Here is an 8,226-nt window from a genome sequence, read left to right on the forward strand (position 1 = left end):
GTCTATAGAGGAGGTCAGAATAGAGAGGATGTAGTCTGTCTTCATGTTCTAGTACCCATAATACATCATGTTTTATCTACTGTCTACAGAGGAGGTCAGAATAGAGAGGGTGTAGTCTGTCTTCATGTTCTAGTACCCATAATACATCATGTTTTATCTACCCTCTACAGAGGAGGTCATAAGAGAGAGGGGTGAATTGCACAACTGCATGTATTTCATTGGTTTAAGTGAAAACACTTTCCGTAAAAAATATATACACGATATATTAGACTGATTAACTACACTATATATTATACTGATTAACTACACTATATATTTACACTGGTTAACTACACTATATATACTAAAGTATGTTTACAACTCTTTAAATTAGTAGATATGGCTATTTCAGCCACACCCGTTGCTGACTGGTGTATAAAATCAAGCACACAGCCATGCAATCTCCATAGACAAACATTGTCATTAGAATGGCCCTTCTGAAGAGCTCAGTGACTTTCAACGTGGCACTGTCTTAGGATGCCAACTTTCCAACAATTCAGTTCAGGTTTCTGCCCTGCTAGAGCTGCCCCGGTCAAGTGTAAGTGCTGTTATTGTGGAGTGGAAACATCTAGGTGCAAAAATGTGTCATCTGTTTCGTGGTAGGCCACAGAATCTCACAAAATGGGACCGCCAAGTGTTGAAGCGCGTAAAAATCGTCTGTCCTCGGTTGCAACACTCACTACAGAGTTCCAAACTGCCTCTGGATGCAACGTCAACACAATAACTGTTTGTCTGGAGTTTCATGAAATGGGTTTCCAGGGCCGAGCAGCCGCACACAAGCCTAAGATCACCATGCTCAATGCCAATCGTCGGGTGGAGTGGTGTAAAGCTCGCCGCCATTGGACTCTGGACTAGTGGAAATATGTTCTCAGGAGTGTTGAATCACGCTTCACTATCTGGCAGTCTGACAGATGAATCTGGGTTTGGCGGATGTGGAGTGCATACAATGACATTCTAGACGAGTCTGTGCTTCCTACTTTGTGGCAACAGTTTGGGGAAGGCCCTTTCCTGTTTTTGGATGACATTGTCCCCGTGCACAAAGCGAGGTCCATACAGAAATGGTTTGTTGAGATCAGTGTGGAAGAACTTGGCTGGCCTGCACAGAACCCTGACCTCAACCGCATCGAACACATTTGGGATGAATTGGAACGCCGACTGCGAGCCAGGCCTAATCGCCCAACATCAATCGATCAATCAAATGTATTTATAAAGCCCTTTTTGCATTAGTCGATTTCACAAAGTGCTATACAGAAACCCAGCCTAAAACCCCAAACGGCAAGCAATACAGGTATAGAAACACGGTGGCATTGCAGATGCACGGTGGCTAGGAAAACTCCATAGAAAGGCCAAAACCTAGGAAGAAACCTAGAGAGGAACCAGGCTCTGAGGGGTGGCCAGTCCTGTTCTGGCTGTGCCGAGTGGAGATTATAACAGAACATGGCCAAGATGTTCAAATGTTCATAGATGACCAGCAGGGTCAAATAATAATTATCACAGTAGTTGTCGAGGGTGCAACAAGTCAGCACCTCAGGAGTAAATATCAGTTGGCTTTTCACATCCGAGCATTCAGAGTTAGAGACAGCAGGTGCTGTGGAGGGAGAGAAGGAGAGTTGAAAACAGCAGGTGTGGGACAGGTAGCACGTCCGGTGAACAGGTCAGGGTTCCATAGCCGCAGGCAGAACAGTTGAAACTGGAGCAAGCAACACAACCAGGTGGACTGGGGACAGCAAGGAGTACATATACTTTTGGTCATGTAGTGTATCTACCTAATGTTAGATAATAGCAGGTGTCCACATACTTTTGGTCATGTAGTGTTTCTACCTAATGTTAGATAATAGCAGGTGTCCACATACTTTTGGTCATGTAGTGTATTAATCTCATGATTCAATGATTATTTAATTCTCACTATCTCACTATCTTTATTTAATTTTTTACAGATGAACTCAAAGAAGAGCTGAGTAAGTAGTGTGTGTCTGTGTGTGTGTCTGTCTCTGTGTGTGTGTGTCTCTGTCTCTGTCTCTCTCTGTCTCTGTGTGTGTGTGTGTGTGTGTGTGTGTGTGTGTCTGTCTCTCTGTGTGTGTGTGTGTCTCTGTCTCTGTCTGTGTGTGTGTGTGTTCACGTGCGTCTGTGTCTGCAATGTCATGTTAAGGTTTGCTCACCAACGTGTGTTCTGACTGACTATCTATCTATCTATCTATCTATTCTATCTATTCTGTCTATCTGACTGACTATCTGTTCTTGTCCTCAGGGAGAGTTATTAGAGACCACCCAAATCCAAAACCATTCTCCAGGTGGTCAACAGAAAACACAGACTCCTTCCCAAGGTAATCACAGTCTTAATGATTCTAATGTTTCCTAGAATTACTGGTCAGTTTATTATGGTGTTGTTGCTTCATTTTAAATCTGCATATCTTTAATAGTCTGAGAGGATTGAAGAGATGGAGATGGAGTCTTTACTGGCTGCTGGACCAAAGAAGGATGATCTGGATGATCTGGAGAGGGGAGGAAGAGATTAGTTACTATAGACTATAACTATAGAGAGACAATACCTTTCTATAGAGCTGAGTTACTATAGAGAGACTATAACTATAGAGAGACTATAACTATAGAGCTGAGTTACTATAGAGAGACTATAACTATAGAGCTGAGTTACTATAGAGAGACTATAACTATAGAGCTGAGTGTTACTATAGAGAGACTATAACTATAGAGAGACTATAACTATAGAGAGACTATAACTATAGAGAGACTATAACTATAGAGCTGAGTTACTATAGAGAGACTATAACTATAGAGAGACTATAACTATAGAGCTGAGTTACTATAGGGAGACTATAACTATAGAGCTGAGTTACTATAGAGAGACTATAACTATAGAGCTGAGTTACTATAGAGAGACAGTAACTTTCTATAGAGACCTATCCCTCCTAACAAAGCTGAGTTTCTGAGTATATAACTGAGTGATATGAATCTTGGTGAGACAGAGTCCTCTGATCAACGTGTTGGTCACTACTCTATAATCCACTTCCAGTAGTTAGTGCTTTACTTTTTGAAGTTTTACTTCATTTACTACATGTGGTTTCCATGGTTTCCATGTTTGTTGACAATCCATTGGCTCCGTTCTGTTCCTTTATTGTGAGGCTCCTTTATCAGTTCATGATAAAACCATTTATTGAAATGTTTCTATTTTAGCTTCAATGTGCCTGTTTTTATTTGACTTTTTTAAGTGTATTTCTTTGCTCTACTTTTTTAGTTTTCATCTTCAGAATATACAGAGGAAATTATTGACAACCTTGTTAGCAATAATGACAATATTAAATAAATAAAATACTGACTGATTGTATGCTCAAAATAAAATGTCTACAGAGGTCAGAATAGAGAGGATGTAGTCTGAATGATATTATTTTAAACTATACTAACAATTGCTCATAAATATATTTTTTTGTAATGTTTTATTTTTAAAAATGTAGGGGACAAAATGATTCAGAATGTTGATGTAGTCGATGGGAACAATATGGGGACAAAATACTTTTGACTACTTTATTTATTAGAATCTTTAGACCTTTTTGAGAAAATAAATACTACTTGTTCAACAAAAGATTTTTCTCTCAGGATGACATCGCTCAATTGTTATTTTTTTTTTACAATTGACACATTATGATATAGCTCAGTATTTTAATTATTTTTTTATTTATTTTATACAGTCATTGTTTCTCATCTTTATCAAGGGTGTCAATAATTCCAGACCCCACTTTATGTTATATATTGATGTATTTTATACAGTCATTATCATCTTTATCAAGGGTGTCAATAATTCCAGACCCCTGTATATTATATATTGGTCATGTATATGCAGTTGAATGGTATTTTCCATGTATTGATGATTTCTAGTTTTAATAAACTAGGACATCATTGTGTGAGAACGTGACTCCAGTGTAATATTTTAACATTATTGAATGTCAGTAGGTAGTGTCACCTTACTGTTTCCTTGGTGACCTGTGGTAGAGACATTGTCCTCCAGGTAACAGGTGTTGTTATGATGTCATCATTATTGACCATGTGACTAGTGGGAACAAAGTGGCTCTGTCATTCTGACTGAATATTTCAAACTGTTCAGGGACAATGGAGCCCTCCTCTTCCTCATCAGGACAGTTATTAGTAGTGTCATTGGGCAGGATATTCCTTCTGTTTCTATCAGCTATGGAGACAGGTCATCAGTCTGTTATATAGAGCTATGGAGACAGGTCATCAGTCTGTTATATAGAGCTATGGAGACAGGTTATCAGGAGACAGGTCATCAGTCTGTTATATAGAGCTATGGAGACAGGTCATCAGTCTGTTATATAGAGCTATGGAGACAGGTCATCAGTCTGTTATATAGAGCTATGGAGACAGGTCATCAGTCTGTTATATAGAGCTATGGAGACAGGTCATCAGTCTGTTATATAGAGCTATGGAGACAGGTCATCAGTCTGTTATATAGAGCTATGGAGACAGGTCATCAGTCGGAGACCTATAAGCAGCAGGTAATGACATGCAGTTAAAGATATTACACAAGGACTATAATCAGCAAGGAAATTGATGGAAAGGTCAACCTTAGGTTCAGTGGATTGATGCTGATTGGTCAACAGGTTCAGTGGATTGATGCTGATTGGTCAACAGGTTCAGTGGATTGATGATGATTGGTAATCAGGTTCAGTGGATTGATGATGATTGGTCAACAGGTTCAGTGGATTGATGCTGATTGGTCAACAGGTTCAGTGTATTGATGCATGTATTACTATTGGATAACTGACCTGGTTTTTAAATCAAACGCTACGGGGTCAATAATAAAATAACCCGTCAGTATATCCAGTTCCAAGCAGTAGGCCTTGATGTATTTAATCCACTAATACTAACCATGTTCATTTAACATAAAAACATCTCTACATTTAGTATTTGGATCATCAACAAGGTTTATTTGAGCTGTGGTCAGCGGCATTATAAATCGCCATAGTAACGACTGACGGCAGGAATCGGCGACGTGTCCGGTGTTGAGTTTTCACCCGGAGAGTCGGAGAGGGTGATGTTAGGTGCGGAAAACGCAGATGGCAACAACAAGCAGTAATTCAAACATGAACTGTATAGCGCCCGGCTGTAGGAATTGGCTCCAAAAACAATCCCTCTGTAAACTACCATCGGCTGCCCAACGACCCACAACTTAAAAATCCCTTGGTAAACTACCATCGGCTGGCCGAGGACCCACAACTTTAAAATCCCTTGGTAAACTACCATCGGCTGCCCAAGGACCCACAACTTTAAAATCCCTTGGTAAACTACCATCGGCTGCCCAAGGACCCACAACTTTAAAATCCCTTGGTAAACTACCATCGGCTGCCCAACGACCCACAACTTAAAAATCCCCTGGTAAACTACCATCGGCTGCCCGAGGACCCACAACTTTAAAATCCCTTGGTAAACTACCATCGGCTGCCCGAGGACCCACAACTTTAAAATCCCTTGGTAAACTACCATCGGCTGCCCGAGGACCCACAACTTTAAAATCCCTTGGTAAACTACCATCGGCTGCCCGAGGACCCACAACTTTAAAATCCCTTGGTAATCTACCATCGGCTGCCCGAGGACCCACAACTTAAAAATCCCCTGGTAAACTACCATCGGCTGCCCGAGGACCCACAACTTTAAAATCCCTTGGTAAACTACCATCGGCTGCCCGAGGACCCACAACTTTAAAATCCCTTGGTAAACTACCATCAGCTGCCCGAGGACCCACAACTTTAAAATCCCTTGGTAAACTACCATCGGCTGCCCAACGACCCACAACTTTTGAAGAAGTGGCTCCATGTCCTGAAGAGGAAGGACGTGCCAGCTCGAGCTAGCAGGTTCTGTAGACAGCACTTCGCGGAGGAAGACTTTGCGATGAAGGGCACTTTCGATGCTGCAACCGGGAGTTTCCAAATGATAAAGACTCCTATGTTTACGTTGAAGCCCTCTGCTTGTTCCTCCATTTGAAATGTCGAGGGTTATGGTGTAGGGGTTACCGACCGACCGTCAGCCTGAGGTAACGTTAACCGGTCATAACTGTTGTTGATGTAATGGAGCCTGAGGTAACGTTAACCGGTCATGACTGTTGTTGATCCAATGGAGCCTGAGGTAACGTTAACCGGTCATGACTGTTGTTGATGTAATGGAGCCTGAGGTAACGTTTACCGGTCATGACTGTTGTTGATCCAATGGAGTCTGAGGTAACGTTAACCGATCATAACTGTGGTCTGATAACAACTCTCTATCCTCAGAGAGTTAACCCCATTCATCTGAGTGGTCTGATAACTCTCTATCCTCAGAGAGTTAACCCCATTCATCTGAGTGGTCTGATAACTCTCTATCCTCAGAGAGTTAACCCCATTCATCTGAGTGGTCTGATAACTCTCTATCCTCAGAGAGTTAACCCTATTCATCTGAGTGGTCTGATAACTCTCTATCCTCAGAGAGTTAACCCCATTCATCTGAGTGGTCTGATAACTCTCTATCCTCAGAGAGTTAACCCCATTCATCTGAGTGGTCTGATAACAACTCTCTATCCTCAGAGAGTTAACCCCATTCATCTGAGTGGTCTGATAACTCTCTATCCTCAGAGAGTTAACCCCATTCATCTGAGTGGTCTGATAACTCTCTATCCTCAGAGAGTTAACCCCATTCATCTGAGTGGTCTGATAACTCTCTATCCTCAGAGAGTTAACCCCATTCATCTGAGTGGTCTGATAACTCTCTATCCTCAGAGAGTTAACCCCATTCATCTGAGTGGTCTGATAACAACTCTCTATCCTCAGAGAGTTAACCCCATTCATCTGAGTGGTCTGATAACTCTCTATCCTCAGAGAGTTAACCCCATTCATCTGAGTGGTCTGATAACTCTCTATCCTCAGAGAGTTAACCCCATTCATCTGAGTGGTCTGATAACAACTCTCTATCCTCAGAGAGTTAACCCCATTCATCTGAGTGGTCTGATAACAACTCTCTATCCTCAGAGAGTTAACCCCATTCATCTGAGTGGTCTGATAACAACTCTCTATCCTCAGAGAGTTAACCCTATTCATCTGAGTTTACAGAGTTTTGATTCCCCTTCTTTTTTCCTTATTTAAAAAGTATCTACTTTTCTTTTCACCTTTTTCAAGCCATTGTTTTCTGGATCTTATGAAGGCTCCTCTAACCTTATGAAGGCTCCTCTAGCCTTATGAAAGCTCCTCTAACCTTATGAAGGCTCCTCTAGCCTTATGAAGGCTCCTCTAGCCTTATGAAGGCTCCTCTAGCCTTTTTCAAGCCATTGTTTTCTGGATCTTATGAAGGCTCCTGAAGCCTTTTCCTCATAAAATGTATCTAGTTGATTCTGTAAATCATTAAATTTCGCTTTTTCATTAAGATTAAGATGCTCAATCTCTGTGATATCCGCTTGTCTTAGAGAGTTCAGCTACCTCACCATCTCCTTCTTAAAGCAAGCCGTTTCCCATGAGTAATACAGGCTGAGCAGCTACCTCACCATCTCCCACCAGAGTATGTATCATCATTACTGCACATTCTTAGTCAGCCATATGACTTTATGATCCGTCAGGACTGCAGGCTGTATTTTTACCTCTACAGTTGGGCTCCGGGCCAGAGGCACCAGACTAGAGGTTATCACCCACAAGTCAATTCTTGATTACTCCATGTGTCCATGTGTACGGTTTCTCTCCAGGGTTTTAACTCTCCATATGTCAGTTAAGTCTCTGTTATTGCAGGTCAAAACAGACTTGAGGAACAGACTCTCCATCACCCCCCCCCCCCCACCAAGGAGCTCAAATACAGGTGGGCGTTGGAAATCTTTTTCCAAAAGCCCATTAGAATAAAGTGCTCTGACAAAGGCTGTAAACTGTCAGAACCTGGAAATAGATTTCCAACGCCCATCCTTTGGTGATGAACATGAATTAGTGGGCTCTAACTTACGTTCAATTAAATGTTCCTCTGTTCATTTTGTCAAGATAAACTTTGCTGTGTTTCTTTAGATAGCTGCAGCACATTAAACTGCATCCTGTTTACTATAGTTATTTTACCAATACGTTATGGAGCTCATTTCTGAGGGTGGAATTTATATTTAGATTTTTTTTTTTTTTTTTTTTAAAGGAAAAACTAAAACAATCACCACAACCTTTT

The sequence above is a fragment of the Salmo trutta genome, chromosome 5, assembly GCF_901001165.1.
Source record: "Salmo trutta chromosome 5, fSalTru1.1, whole genome shotgun sequence".
NCBI classification, from domain to species: domain Eukaryota; kingdom Metazoa; phylum Chordata; class Actinopteri; order Salmoniformes; family Salmonidae; genus Salmo; species Salmo trutta.